This window comes from Scylla paramamosain, chromosome 41 (assembly GCF_035594125.1).
Source record: "Scylla paramamosain isolate STU-SP2022 chromosome 41, ASM3559412v1, whole genome shotgun sequence".
Classification (NCBI taxonomy): Eukaryota; Metazoa; Arthropoda; class Malacostraca; order Decapoda; family Portunidae; genus Scylla; species Scylla paramamosain.
In genome coordinates, this window is record NC_087191.1 from 5,027,581 (window position 1) to 5,043,804 (window position 16,224).

Sequence of the window (16,224 nt, forward strand, 5' to 3'; positions counted from 1 at the left end):
TATATATATATATATATATATATATATATATATATATATATATATATATATATATATATATATATATATATATATATATATATATACGTCATAAAATGGAATGGGAATGAAAGGAGCAACCCGAGTTCTTGCCTCTATAGCCAGCCTATCGACCTTCTCATTCCTGATGTGGTGGGACTCAGCAAAACCCAGCATGGTATCATCTACATCATAAAACTTGAAGCCACTTAAGAAATGATAAAACAAGAGATGAAGGGAAGGACTGAATGTTTCACAGCAGAAAGAACACTACGAGTCGCTAACAGTTGTAAAAGATGAGATAAAAATAATTCTCAAAGCTTGGATGGTGGCAGAAAGCTGTGGTGTAAAAACAGAGGCACCACTGGGTAGGCTACTGCCATGACAGAATGAAGGAAAGATAACACCATATCTGACTCAAGTTTCAGATTTTGAACCATCTGTAAGTGCAGGGATCGGGTTAGAATATGTTCCAAGAATAATGCACAGGACTCAGAATCCGGGAACAAGTTCTTATTAGGGATAGCAGGTCTACAGAAATAAATGTATGTGAAATTACTAGTAACCAACTCTAGGAAGCCTACAGGGAAATAAAGAAATAGAAAGTACATTTAATGTCACCTTTCCAGTTAATGGCTTGCACCACCCGCTTATCGTCTCTATCTTGCAACAGCCTGTTCCACCGGTTAGCAAGGCTGGCGTCAGCGTCACCAGCACGGTGCATCACGCCGAAGTCGCGGCTCTCTGACACACTCATATATGGCATCAGATATGCTCTCTGCAAAAGTATTCACATCATTAACATACTCATAATTTGACACATCAATATCACTCATATTGCGACAAAATACAGTAAAATCCCTCTCATCCGGCATTCGAGTATCCGGCAGCTTCAAGTATCCGGCACATTATTCCCTGAGCCTTAAAATCAATAAAAAATCAATGTGTACTCATAAAATCGATTAAATTATGATTAATTATGAGGACGGCACAATCCCCGAGTTCCAAAAACAGTTTAATGTTAAGGATGCGATATTCATGGCTTCACTTGCTTGGCTAGACGTTAAAAGGCAAACATTGATGCGATGTTGGCGCAAATTGTACCCTTTGATGATGTGTGATGATGAGGATGATGAAGAGTTTGAAGGGTTTGTAGGTGGCATGAAAAATTCAGGGGTGAGCGAGCTAAGGGAAATGGGGGGAAATGTGCAACTTAAAGTGACAGATGAAGCGTTACAGGAATGGGTGGACATGGATGAAAATCAGGCCGTAACATTCACTCTCACAGACGAGGAACTTATCAACGCTGTAGTAGAAGATCATTTAGAGAAAATTAGTGATGATAGTGATGATGATGATGATAATGAACCTAAAGTAACTTGGGAACAGGCTGCGAAACACATAGCTGGCTTTGTCAGGTTTGCTGAGCAGTGCACATACATGTCAACCCGAGATGTTATGACCCTTCACTGCATTGAGAATGAGTTTTGCTGCAAAGAAGAAGGAGCTGCAAACAAGGAGACATTAGAAACCATTTTAAAGTAGCTTGTAAGGGAAAAGAAGTGGGGCAAACAAGTACAGAATCTGATGATGATGATGACCCGGAGGGTGTTGAATGAGAGGTGTGGGGAGCGAAAAAGTGTCACAAACACTCGTACATTTTCATATCTTTATTGTATGCTATATATGTTGGTTAATATTGAATAAAGCAAATAAGTGTATATGTACTTTATTTTTGTAACCCATCAACTTATTTATAAGAGGAAAGTATTAAAGAGAATGTTAGTACAGTAGTATTGTGTGTTGGTGAGTGTGAAGTGGCAGCGTGGGTGGTGACGCGTGGCACAGCGATCAGCTGATCTTTGTTATGGTAAGATGCGTGAGTGTAGGGTGGTGATTGTGGACATAATTTCACTTCTGTTCAAGTATCCGGCATGCTTCAAGTATCCGGCATGTTGGGGGTCCTGTTGATGCCGGATAAGAGGGATTTTACTGTACATCATTATTAATAGAGGTAAATTTGATGGGCCTGCATACCATCGGAACATGCTCCTCTTGGCTCAGTGAACATATATACTCTCCAAGGTGGCACGCACGACACTATAAGCAGTCTAGGCTGATACCTGGAACTTTAACCTTAATCCTTATAGGAGCATGATCCAATGGTAAGTATTCTTCCTTATGGACATAAAGAGTTAATATCTTTTACAATTCCATACGAAGCCAAACAAACATCGAGTTCTGACATCCACCTTCCACCTTTCTGATAAGTCATGCCTCTCTTGTAATAACTATTTTCTGTCTTCAAGTTATTTATCACCAGCATCTTATTGTCAATACATAGAGTTGAAAGCATATATGCATTCCCATTTGGAGCATTTACATTGTCATGGAGGATCGGGTACTGATACTTATATGCGTCTGAATTCCGCTATGGAGGCTGAAGACAGTCAGTCAGAGAAGAGTTGATGAGACGAAAAGCTTTTGATTCCATCCTGTCCAAAAGAGCAGTATGACATGTAAAGCATACTCCATACATGGGCGGATAACGTCTTTTTACAGAGTTAGTAGCAGGGGGGGGTGAGAAAAACTAGCGGAGACGTCTTAAAACACCCAATTTCATAGAAGCTGTTTTAGCTAGAGATATGTGAAATTTTCGGTTTAGATTATAAGAAAAGGACAGACCGAGGATGTTCAGTTTAGAAGAGGGGGCTAGTTGAGTGTCACTGAAGAGGGGATAATTGTCTGGAAAGTTGTTTCAAATTGATAGATGGAGGAATTGAGTTTTGAGGCATTGGATAACAGTAAGTTTGCTCTGCCCCTATAATAAATTTTACAGAGATCAGAATTCAGGCGTTCTGTGGCTTCCCTGTGTGAACTATTTATTTCCTAAAGGGTTGGACGTCTGTGGAAAGACATGGAAAAGTGCAGGATGGTATCATCAGCGTTGGAGTGGATAGGGCAAGAAGTTTGGTTTAAAAGATCATTCATGAATAATAGGAAGACAGTGGGTGACAGGACAGAACCCTGAGGAACACCGCTGTTAATAGATTTAGAAGAACAGAGACCATCTACCACAACAGCAATAGAACGGTCAGAAAGGAAACAGAGAGAAAGATAGAAGCCATAAGAGGTTAGTTTGGAAATCAAAGCAGACTTTGGTCTGGTTTGAGCGAGGCAGACTCTATCAAAGGCTTTTGATATATCCAAGGCAACAGCAAGTTTCACCAAAATCTCTAAAAGAGGATGACCAAGACTCAGTAAGGAAAGCCAGATCACCTTGACGGAACCCATACTGGTGATCAGATTGAAGGTTGTGAAGTGATAGATGTTTAAGAATCTTTCTGTTGAGGATAGATTAAAAACTTTAGATAAGCAGGAAATTAAAATAACAGGATGATAGTTTGAGGGATTAGAACGGTCAACCTTTTTAGGAACAGGTTGAATGTAGGCAAACTTCCAGCAAGAAGGAAAGGTAGATGTTGACAGACAAAGTTGAAAGAGCTTGACAAGGCATGGAGCAAGCATGGAGACACAGTTTCTGAGAACAATTGGAGGAACCCCATCAGGTCAATAAGTCTTCCGAGGGTTTAGGTCAACGAGGGCATGGAAAACATCATAGCAAAGAATTTAATAGGTGGCATGAAGTAGTCAGAAGGTGGAGGAGAGGAAGGAACAAGCCCTGACTTGTCCAAGGTAGAGTTTTTAGCAAAGGTCTGAGTGAAGAGTTCAGCTTTAGAGATAGATATGATAGCAGTGGTGCCACCTGGTTGAAAAAAGAGGAGGGAAAGAAGAAGAAACAAAGCTATTGGAGATGTTTTTGGCTAGATACCAGAAGTCATGAGGGGAGTTAGATCTTCAAAGATTTTAACACTTTCTATTATTTTTGGCTAGTTGGAGAACAGACTTGGCATGGTTCTGGGTAGAAATATAAAGTGCATGAGATTCTGGTGATGGAAGGCTCAAGTAACTTTTGTGGGCCACCTCTCTATCATGTATAGCAAAAGAACAGGCTGTGGCATGTATAGCACAAGAATAGACTTCCAAACTAAGGTTTGGAAGGTTTAGGTCGAGAAAAAGAGTGAGGGATGTACGCCTCCATGCCAGACACTATTGATTCTGTTATGCGCTTGGCACACAGAGACGTGTCTGTCTCGAAAGTATTACTCATTCCATGGAAAATCAGCAAAATACCTCCTCAGGTCCCCCCAACTAGCATATGCAAAGTGCCAGAGGTACCTCCCCTTAGGGGGATCCTGAGGAGGGACTGGAGCAAAAGGACAAGATACAGATATGAGATTGTGATTGGAGGAGCCCAACAGAGAAGAGAATGTAACAGCATAAGCAGAAGGATTAGAGGATAGGAAAAGGTCAAGAATGTTGGATGCATCTCCAAGACGGTCAGGAATACATGTAGGGGGTTGCACCAGTTGCTCTAGGTCATGGAGGATAGCAAAGTTGAAGGCTTGTTCACCAGGATAGTCAGTGAGGGGGAGAGAAAAGCCAAAGGTGGTGATGAACACTGGAGTCTCCAAGAATGGAGATCTCTGCAAAAGGGAAGGGAGTCAGAATGTGCTCCATTTTGGAAGTTAAGTAGTCAAAGAATTTCTTATAATCAGAGGAGTTAGGTGAGAGGTATACAGTACAGATAAATTTAGTATGAGAGTGACTCTGTAGTCATAGCCAGATGGTGGAAAACTTGGAAGATTCAAGAGAGTGGGCACGAGAGCAAGTTAAGTCATTGTGCGCATAAACCTTGGGTTGAAAATTAGGAGAGAGAAAGTAAGAGGGAACAAAAAAAGGGCTAGTGTCAGTTGCCTCAGATACTTGTGTTTCAGTGAGGAAAAGAAGATGAGGTTTATTAGAGGAGAGTTGATGTTTTACAGATTGGAAATTAGATCTAAGACCACGAATGTTGCAGAAATTAATGAAGAAAAAGTTGAGGTTGACGTCAAGACACTTAGGATCAGTACCAGAAGATCAGTCTGTCCTGGGGACATTTGTGGTTCCCTCCCCAGATGTGGACTGCAAGGCTGGCGAAGGAGTTGCCATGATTTTGAATTTTGAGTGAAGGGTGTGTGTGTTATTAGGTGCTTGTAGTTTTGTGTGAAGGAAGAGAGTTTTCTTTAGACTGCCTTCTTGTATTGTGAGACACAGAGATAAGCATTCAGTGAAGTCACAACTGGGTTTAATAGTGCTTCAGATCTCACTGGAAGTAACTATTGTTTCGGCAGGTGCCCACTGCCTCCTCCTTTGAGGCTGCAATAGTTAATGTGTATGAAGCCAGTGAATGAAAAGGTATAATTATAAATTAACTTGTGTGAAGCCAGAGATGGAAAAGGAATAATTATAAATTGGATGCACTGATGGTTTTGGATTAACTAAAATTAAAATTTCTTGAATATAATGACCAATATTACTTAAGTTGCATTACTTCTGAAAAAGTTATTGTTTCTTTACAAGTTACTAAAGCTTTTGTAACTAACATTGCATTTTAAACTGCCTTTAATCATCATATATAATTTTTGTGCTTATTCCTTATAAACATTACTATCATCTAAAAATAAAAATAAAATAAGAACATTCTTGTTCATAAAATTAACTTTTTCAGCCTTAATGGAATTCCTGTGGGCCATAGAACACGACGGGATGTGCAGAGAAAGAGTCTTCAGAGATTGGCTTGATCTAATGGATGTCTACCTCACCATGAAATCCTGCACCTTTTGACTCCTTGGTGAGTAATCTTTCATTTGTTTCTGTGTATTCATTTTCATTTGATGTGTATGAAACTTTAATACCATGTTTTACCATGTTTTTCCATGTTTACATGTTTTTCATGTTTACCATGTTTTTCAGCTATCAAATTATATTACCAGTTTAGTTTTAGTGGTAAGACATTACAAAATTGGTGCTAAAAATTTCTAACAAAAAATTTGCAAGTAATTGTCAGCATGCCAATGTCACCTATGAAGTAATGACTCCTGAACCAGCCAAGAACTGTGGGCAAGCACGCCTTCAACAGCCACACAATGACACATGTGGTGATACAGCAGACATATGGGACACTGGAATCCAGATTCTTCTGTCTGTATGAGTCAGGTGGCACCCTGCAGTACCACCCAGTTAAGAGTGCTCATAAAGCAGTTATACAGATGCAGTTGCACATGTGCATCCATGGAAGAATTCCCTTGAATATTCAAGAGCCACTACTTGATGATGATGTCTCAGAAGCTTAAGAATACAGAGGAGGCATCCAAGCTGGACTGGCTCGCTGCAGGGCTGTCAACGAAAATGTGTTTTCATAGTCTCTCTCTCTCTCTCTCTCTCTCTCTCTCTCTCTCTCTCTCTCTCTCTCTCTCTCTCTCTCTCTCTCTCTCTCTCTCTCTCTCTCTCTCTCTGACTGAAAATAATGAAGAACCATCAATATAATAATTATACATATTCATGGAAATCATGGAAAGAATCCAGTTAACATATTCATTAAAGTTCAAACCATTATTCATTTAAAAAAAAAATTAAACCAAAGATGGTGACTATGAAAATTTCTTATCATTTTTATCTTATGAGTTCTTGAAATTAGCTGTAGGAGAACTGCTAGATTATTTAGTGAGTGATTAATAATGTTGATATAAGGTCCTACACTAATGATTCACAGTTGTGCCTTCACAGTCTATATTATTTGGAAGAAGACAAGGGATGCAGGGCTTAAATAAGAAGGGCTATAAAAAGCACATATATTGCCAACAACCAGTTAATTTTGTAGGCTGATATATTAATCCACAATAAGGACATAAACCATTTGTGGGAGGGATAGTGTACTGATTTCTTATAAAAAAAAAAGAAAAAAAAAACTGTAGCTAAATTAGCATATACCTAATTCAGTATAGATGATATACTCGTACTGACATAAAATGCATGATGCATCAATTAATTACCTGTTACCACCTTCTGCTATGCTTCTTGACTGACTGACATGCCCACACCCTGTTGGACCCAATTGTGCTTTGCCCTTCACCTATGGGAAATTCAGAGTATTATGAATAAGAAACATAAAACTTAAATTATTTAGCAAACAATACCTAAATAAAAGTGTGTATCCTAACCAAACATCTTCATATATTTGGTGGTGATACATATAATATGTATATATATATATATATATATATATATATATATATATATATATATATATATATATATATATATATATATATATATATATATATATATATATATATATATATATATATATATATATATATATATATATAAAAAATGAGATGAGTCATTCTTTCCCAATTATCATTTAATTTTAGTTGTGTGGAGGCACTTCCTCCACATTATTGTTGATATGTCAAAATATGTAACAACTCTCTCACCTGTAGCTGTTCCCTGTTAAGTTATACATTTTTTTCTCCTTGATGTCAGTGAACTTGTTTCTGACTTTAATGATGCTCCTGACAACGGTAATCACAGCCTTGACCAGATGTCACTGCGTTCCACGCCTACTCCATCGTGCCGGTGAGGCACGGAATGAGTGAGCCAGCAATAATGCCTCACCTCGCCCTAACTGCTGAAACGAGTCAGGAACTCCTTTTTGGAAAAGCTGTGGAATGGCTTGTTACTGTTGTTGCTATTAGGCTCGCGATGATATAATAATCTTCATGGTTCCTGTTGAAATCCTGCGAGGCTATCACAGGAAGATGCAGGGAGACTTTTCACTCAAAATAATTTACTTGCACATTGTACTCCAACCCTTCTTCTCACATTATAACGTAATATTTTTACAGGCACCAAGTCTTTTTCAAAGGCAACGTGCTAAAGGTGCACATATCGTGTTTGTACCTACTTTGCAGTGTCAGAGCATACAGAACGGAGGTGTACATTTCACTTATTAATTAAACCAAATTTCACGCAAAACAATGGCATCCAAGCGGAAGAGAACAGCTCCAGTGTGGACGTATATGGAGCATACGTCGTCTGACGTCGTTGTATGCTTGATGTGTAAAGATAAGCCGAAGTACGGTGGAAACACATCGAACATGATAAAAACACCTGCGCACCAAACATTATATTGGATATGCGGAGATCAAGGAGGATACAGGTACGGAAATTGCTGCCAAACACCCCAGACCATCTACCTCTTCTCAGTCAACACTGGTCGAGGCCATCACTAGGGTTCAGTCATACAAGAATAAAAAGAAACAACTTGATCTGGTTGTCAGGATGATAGCGGAAGACTTACAACCACTATCTGTTGTTGAAGACAAGGGATTCAAGAGATTAGTAATTGGACTCAACCCCAGATATGACTTGCCAAGCCGCAGAGAGATAGGTAGGACTCTCTTACCTTCTATTTATAAATGAGAGGTAGAGAGAGTCCGTCAAGAGCTGGGGAAAGCTAAGCGTATTGCTTTAACAACAGACATATGGACATCCCGACAAAGGCATTCATCACTGTGACTGCTCACTATATATCTCCAGAGTGGGTCCTCAAGTCTGTTGTGCTTGATACTGTTCGTATGGTTAAGTGCCATACAGCAGATGATATTGCAGAAGAGATAAGACTTGTCTGCAATAAATGGAACATTTTAGATAAAATTCACTCAACTGTGACTGACAATGCTGCTAATATGACTTGAAGCAATAAAACAAATGAATGTTCACCATATCCCGTGCTTTGCACACACTTTTAATCTAGTTGTTCAGGATTTCATTAAGAACCCAGAAGCTAAAAAAAAAAAAAAAAATAAAAAATAATAATAATAATAAATAAATAAATAAATAAATAAATAAATAAATAGAAAATAAAATAAAATAAAGACGTAAGATTTTTTTTTGCATCACAGCGTGAAGGCTTCTGATAGGCTTCTGCAGGTGCAAGAGCAGCACAAGCAACCTTCAAAAAAAAAAAAAACTTATTCAGGATGTAGAAACTAGATGGAATTCTACATACTACATGATGGAACGATATTTAGAGCAACATAATCACGTGACATACACTCTGCTATCTGGGGAAAAAAAACTAATATGTGTCTGTCTAACGAGGAGCTTGTAATAATTTCTGCTAGTATTCTAAATGAGTCCTGGAACCGCTACACACTAGAGGTAACCGTCTGAAATATATATATATATATATATATATATATATATATATATATATATATATATATATATATATATATATATATATATATATATATATATATATATATATATATATATATATATATATATATATATATATATATATATATATATATATATATATTATACATGGATGTATAATATCTCTATAAATATAAATATATATATATATATATATATATATATATATATATATATATATATATATATATATATATATATATATATATATATATATATATATATATATATATATATATTGTTGCGCCCCTTCTCCTCCTCTAAGACGACGAGACTTACCACTTGCTGTGTCGGGAGCTGACCTACCCTGACACCCTCCTTCTCCACCGTTCTATAGCTGAACTCCGTGGTAAATAAGGGGAAGAGACGAACAAGGATCACCACGATCTTCCACACAGTGACAAGAAAAATGTGTAGTTGGGAATGGATGATTGATGAGAAAAAACAACGACGATAGCTTAAGCAACACCGTCTATTCAGGGTAAAAGACACACAGATAACACAACGCAATTAACACAATTGAAGGATGTCCTAAGAGGAGGAATTCGTCAAGAACACGAACCCACCTTCCTGACTATCACTATTAACCACGTGGTTACCAAAGCGGCTCTCTCGGCAAGCACAGGGAGGATGAGAGAGGAACGTCCTGCCCAGGCCGCATTGAGTGAGAGAGAGCCGCTTTGGTAACCACGTGGTTAATAGTGATAGTCAGGAAGGTGGGTTCGTGTTCTTGACGAATTCCTCCTCTTAGGACATCCTTCAATTGTGTTAATTGCGTTGTGTTATCTGTGTGTCTTTTACCCTGAATAGACGGTGTTGCTTAAGCTATCGTCGTTGTTTTTTCTCATCAATCATCCATTCCCAACTACACATTTTTTCTTGTCACTGTGTGGAAGATCGTGGTGATCCTTGTTCGTCTCTTCCCCTTATTTACCACGGAGTTCAGCTATAGAACGGTGGAGAAGGAGGGTGTCAGGGTAGGTCAGCTCCCGACACAGCAAGTGGTAAGTCTCGTCGTCTTAGAGGAGGAGTAGGGGCGCAACAAATGGGGGCCTGACCGGGATGTGATTTTCTTGATGGATGAATAATATAAATCAGTGCTTCGGTTATCCACTTTTGATTTTGTGAGTTGCTGTACTGTATCATCCCACGTGTTTTGGGGGGGTAGTCTACTTGGTGCAGTGCTCCTTTATCTGTGTTCTCCAGTGTTTTTCAGTAACTGTATTCTAGTATTGTTGGCATTTTACTTTTTAGCTGTATCATTCTGCTTCTCTCATCTGGTGGCTGTGCAGCTTAAGTTTTATCCCTTTAGGGACCAAATCACTTCATATTGATATCATTTCGTGATTTCTACTTGTGTTCCTTTCTTTGTGGCTGTTCCATTAGCTAGCTAGTTAGTTGTTCTAGAATTCTATTCTTTATTAGCAAACATGTTGGATCTGGAGGAGTTTATAGAGAATCCCTCAGTTGGAGCTCTTGTGCCCCTTCCAAAGAGTCAGTGGGCCCGCTTGGCTACCCACTTCCAGCTGGAAGTCAGGGCCTCGTTCAACAAGGCTCATCTTCAAAATATCGTCCTCGAGCATCTAGTCGATGAAAATATATTTAGCCAAGAGGAGGTAGAAGAAGCCTTCCCTGCATTCATTGGGGATACTGAGGGGGCCAAGCTCAGCATCGAGAGGGATCGGATCCGTCTGGAACTCCTGAGAGAGCAAAATAGGGCTCGGGAGATGTCCCGGGATGATAAAGCTGAGAAGTACGTCCCTCCCTTCTGTGAGAAAGACCCAGAGGATTTTTTTTCGCAATTCGAGAAGAATGCCTCCATACATCAGTGGCCTCTCCATCGCTGGGCCCCACTCCTCAGCAATGTCTTCACCGGGGCAGCTAGACAGGCGTACACTGCATTGACAGCCGAAGAATCCCGTGACTACTCTACAATCAAGTCCACTGTCTTGAGGGCCTATGAGCGTGTCCCCTCGCACTACAGGAAAATCTTCAGATCCACTCTCAAACAACCCAACCAGACTTGCGTAGAATTCTTCAGGGAGAAAATGGCCCAAGCAAAACGCTGGGTAGACAGTGAGGGGGTTGGGGGAAGTTATAAGAAACTTTTAGAGCTATTTGTGTATGAAGAAGTGAAATCCAGCATGCCTCCTCAATTACAATCTTATCTGGAGGGGCTGGGAAAGCATGACCTGGAGTCTGCTGGACCAGCTTCTGACCACTATCTCATATTAAACCCAAATGTTCATTTCAGCCGCAAGGTGCCTCTCAGTCAGTCAGCCCTCCAGCCTAACTCCACTGTCATGGGATCCAGGGAATCGGCCTCCACGTCTCATCTGTCCGGACGACCCAGGTTCACCCCATCTGCTTCAGGTGAGTCTGCTAATCGAGATGTGCGTACGGCTGGTTCCACTTCTAACAAACTCCCTACCAATCAACTTGGCTGCACCTACTGCAAGAAGCCCAATCATACTCTTGCCACATGTTTTCTTGTGAGCCGCTGCGCCTATTGCAAGCAGACGGGTCACCTTAAAGATAAATGCCCCAAAAGAGGAAAGTATAATGCCAGCCCCGCTCTCTTGGTTAGCAAGACTAATGATCCTTTGGTGGAGCCGGTGTCCCCATCGGGTGATATTCCTGCTTTGGGCAAGGTCCATAATTTTCAGAATATTTGTAATAATGTCCCCTCTGATGTTCATGAATATTATAAACCATACTGTTTTAGTGGTTCAGTGTCTCTGCATGGTGATTCCCAACCTTCCATACCTATTACTCTACTCAGGGATTCGGGTGCTCTCCATAATTTTGTTTTGCGGAAGGTAGTCCCTCCTCTCTCACAGTGCCAGGTAGGAGGTTCCTTACGGGTCAAAGGGCTCTTCTCTCAGGGTGAGGTACCCCTGTGTCGGATTTACCTGCAGTCACCTGTGGTGTCTGGTTACATCACTGCCGGTATAGTGGACGAGCTCCCAGTGGATGGAGTATCTCTGGTGTTAGGGAATGTGACGGTGGAAAATATGCCAGGCCAAACAGCTCCCTCGACCAACCATGGGGACCCACCTGACCCTATGCCACCCAAGGTATCGCCTGTGTGCGTGGTCACGCGTAGTGCCAGCCGCCGCATGGCTTCCAACGCTCCTTCAGAGCCACACCCTTCCAAGACGACGAGACTTACCACTTGCTGTGTCGGGAGCTGACCTACCCTGACACCCTCCTTCTCCACCGTTCTATAGCTGAACTCCGTGGTAAATAAGGGGAAGAGACGAACAAGGATCACCACGATCTTCCACACAGTGACAAGAAAAATGTGTAGTTGGGAATGGATGATTGATGAGAAAAAACAACGACGATAGCTTAAGCAACACCGTCTATTCAGGGTAAAAGACACACAGATAACACAACGCAATTAACACAATTGAAGGATGTCCTAAGAGGAGGAATTCGTCAAGAACACGAACCCACCTTCCTGACTATCACTATTAACCACGTGGTTACCAAAGCAGCTCTCTCGGCAAGCACAGGGAGGATGAGAGAGGAACGTCCTGCCCAGGCCGCATTGAGTGAGAGAGAGCCGCTTTGGTAACCACGTGGTTAATAGTGATAGTCAGGAAGGTGGGTTCGTGTTCTTGACGAATTCCTCCTCTTAGGACATCCTTCAATTGTGTTAATTGCGTTGTGTTATCTGTGTGTCTTTTACCCTGAATAGACGGTGTTGCTTAAGCTATCGTCGTTGTTTTTTCTCATCAATCATCCATTCCCAACTACACATTTTTCTTGTCACTGCGTGGAAGATCGTGGTGATCCTTGTTCGTCTCTTCCCCTTATTTACCACGGAGATCAGCTATAGAACGGTGGAGAAGGAGGGTGTCAGGGTAGGTCAGCTCCCGACACAGCAAGTGGTAAGTCTCGTCGTCTTAGAGGAGGAGTAGGGGCGCAACAATATATATATATTTATATTTATAGAGATATTATACATCCATGTACTGAAATACTCTGAATGACAAGCCATATGTGTTTGTAAACACATGCACATGTAAACCTATCACATCTTATGTAAGCTTGGAGGTGATTGGCTTTTCCCTGCCACCAGAGCCCTCTGGCGGCTTCCAGCTGCAACAGCTCTCATACCTTACCAGGCTGTTACGATATCGTTCCTGAATAGCGATTTACTATCTCTGGTAGCGGCATGGTAACTTGGTCCTCCTAAGTGGGCCTAGCTGGTAAGTTTAATGAATCCAGGCCTAGGTGTCGAAATGTTTGAATGATAGGCGATCTCTTAAGTTTACTGATTTCTACTGTAACACTTATATGGTCGTGATCATCAACTTCTTGAGGCACATCACATAAGAGTATAGTATCGGGCTTATCTGTAATAAAAAGATCTAATAAAGATGAGGATGACGTAACCCTTGTTTGTTTGTCAGTTATTTGAGTTAGCTTATTCCTTTTCATTATCTTTGATATTTTGCTATTACTAACAAGTAAGTTATCACTGAAATCACCCAAGATAAAGAATGTCTTATTCTTCATACTAATTAATCTAAACACGTCTTGTATGTATTAAAATGCTGTGGTGTAGGCTTTAGGGTATTGGTACATGCAGCCAATAATTATGGCTGGCAACTACCGGCATTGTACGGTAGCCCATAAATCTTCAATGCCTTCTTGTTTGGGGACATTTAAGTCCTTGATATTGGCTGATAAGACATTCCTTATGTAGATATATACACTGCCACCACACCACAGATTTTATAACCTAGGGTGGATTCATCGAAGCATTTAGCAGACCAAACTCCTGGTAACTCCGCAGACGTGATAAGTTGCTTGTCAGCAATCACTGATGACCTGCAAACACTGATGACTGGTAACTTGCCTGGCATGTTATGACTGCTCTCCGGCGCTGGTAACATCTCACTTACGAGGATGCAGGAGAGCTGTGAACTGGAGAATAATTTAATCTTCTAGGTGCTTATATTATATAGGTGAGTTCTGAAGATGAATACTAATTTGTGATAATCCCAGTTATTGCAAGAGTCGGTACATATGTAACAACAATCACAATAAAGGCAGGAGACCGTGTAAAGAACTTGATCTGTGGTTCACTGTGTGAGTGGCTGGCTGCGGTGTTATATTGTCATTTTCACCTTTTTTTTTTTTTTTTTATGTGGCAGGCCAAGGGCAACAAAAATCCAGTAAAAAAAAAATGCCCACAGAAATGCCAGTCCCATAAAAGGGTCAAAGCAGTAGTCAAAAACTGATGGATAAGTGTCTTGAAACCACCCTCTTGAAGGAATTCAAGTCATAGGAAGGTGGAAATACAGAAGCAGGCAGGGAGTTCCAGAGTTTACCAGAGAAAGGGATGAATGATTGAGAATACTGGTTAACTCTTGCGTTAGAGAGGTGGACAGAATAGGGGTGAGAGAAAGAAGAAAGTCTTGTGCAGCGAGGCTGCGGGAATAGGGGAGGCATGCAGTTAGCAAGATCAGAAGAGCAGTTAGCATTAAAATAGCGGTAGAAAACAGCTAGAAATGCAACATTGCGGCAGTGAGAGAGAGGCTGAAGACAGTCAGTTAGAGGAGAGGAGTTGATGAGACGAAAAGCTATTGATTCCACCCTCTAGAAGAGCAGTATGAGTGGAACCGCCCCCCCCCCCCCAGACATGTGAAGCATACTCCATACATGGACGGATAAGGCCCTTGTACAGAGTTAGCAGCTGGGGGGGGGTGAGAAAAACTGGCAGAGACGTCTCAGAACACCTAGCTTCATAGAAGCTGTTTTAGCTAGAGATGAGATGTGAAATTTCCAGTTCAGATTATAAGTAAAGAACAGACCGAGGATGTTCAGTGTAGAAGAGGGGGGCAGTTGAGTGTCACTGAAGAACATAACATAAGAACATAAGAAATAAGAGAAGCTGCAAGAAGCGACCAGGCTTACACGTGGCAGTCCCTGTATGAAATATACTTACCTATTTCCATCTATTATCCCCATCCATAAACCTGTCTAATCTTCTCTTAAAGCTCTCTAGTGTCCTAGCACTAACAACATGATTACTGAGTCCGTTCCACTCATCTACCACTCTATTTGAGGACCAATTTTTTCCTATCTCCTTCCTAAAGCTAAATTTTTCAAGCTTGAATCCGTTATTTCTTGTTCTACCCTGGTTGCTGATCGTACCCTGTACATACCAGAGTTTGATAGTTTAATGTGTACCTATTGTGTGGGTTTCCTCTATCTACGCTAAGTACTTTGCATTTATTGATATTAAATTGCATTTGCCATCTATCCATCCATTCATTCATTCTATCTAAATCTGCCTGCAAGGCGATGGCATCCGATTCTGACCTAATTAATCTACCTATCTTTGTGTCATCCGCAAATTTACTAACATCACTGCTAATTCCACTATCCAGGTCATTGATATATATTAGAAATAACAATGGCCCTAATACTGATCCCTGTGGCACCCCACTAATTACATGACCCCACTCAGATTTTGAGCTGTTTATTACAGCTCTTTGTCGCCTGTCACTAAGCCATGACCCTATCCAGCCTAACACCTTCCCATCCATCCCGTGTGCCATAACCTTTCTCAGGAGCCTTTGATGGGGTACCTTGTCAAATGCTTTACTAAAGTCCAGATATAAGATATCATAAGAAGAGGGGATAGTTGTTTGGAAGGTTGTGTCGACTTGATAGATGGAGGAATTGAGTTTTTGAGGCATTGAACAATACCAAGTTTGCTCTGCCCCAATCAGAAATTTTAGAAAGATCAGAAGTCAAGCGTTCTGTGGCTTCCCTGCATGAAATGTTTACCTCCTGAAGGGTTGGACGTCTATGAAAAGACGTGGAAAAGTGCAGGGTGGTATCATCAGCATAGGAGTGGATAGGACAAGAAGTTTGGTTTAGAAGACTATTAATGAATAATAAGAAGAAAGTGGGTGACAGGATAGAACCCTGAGGAACACCACTGTTAATAGATTTAGGAGAAGAACAGTGACCGTCTACCACAGCAGCAATTGAACGGTCAGAAAGGAAACTTGA

General features: G+C 40.6%; 1 long non-coding RNA gene across 1 annotated transcript in view; it reads left to right on the plus strand.

Moving 5' to 3' along the window:
• The first annotated feature begins 1,681 nt into the window (after nt 1-1,681).
• LOC135092827 (uncharacterized) overlaps nt 1,682-16,224 on the plus strand; it is a 37,343-nt gene continuing 22,800 nt past the window's right edge. The window contains exons 1-2 of the long non-coding RNA XR_010263086.1: nt 1,682-2,032; nt 5,630-5,752. This is a non-coding gene — a long non-coding RNA (uncharacterized LOC135092827). The remainder of the gene's footprint in view (nt 2,033-5,629; nt 5,753-16,224) is intronic.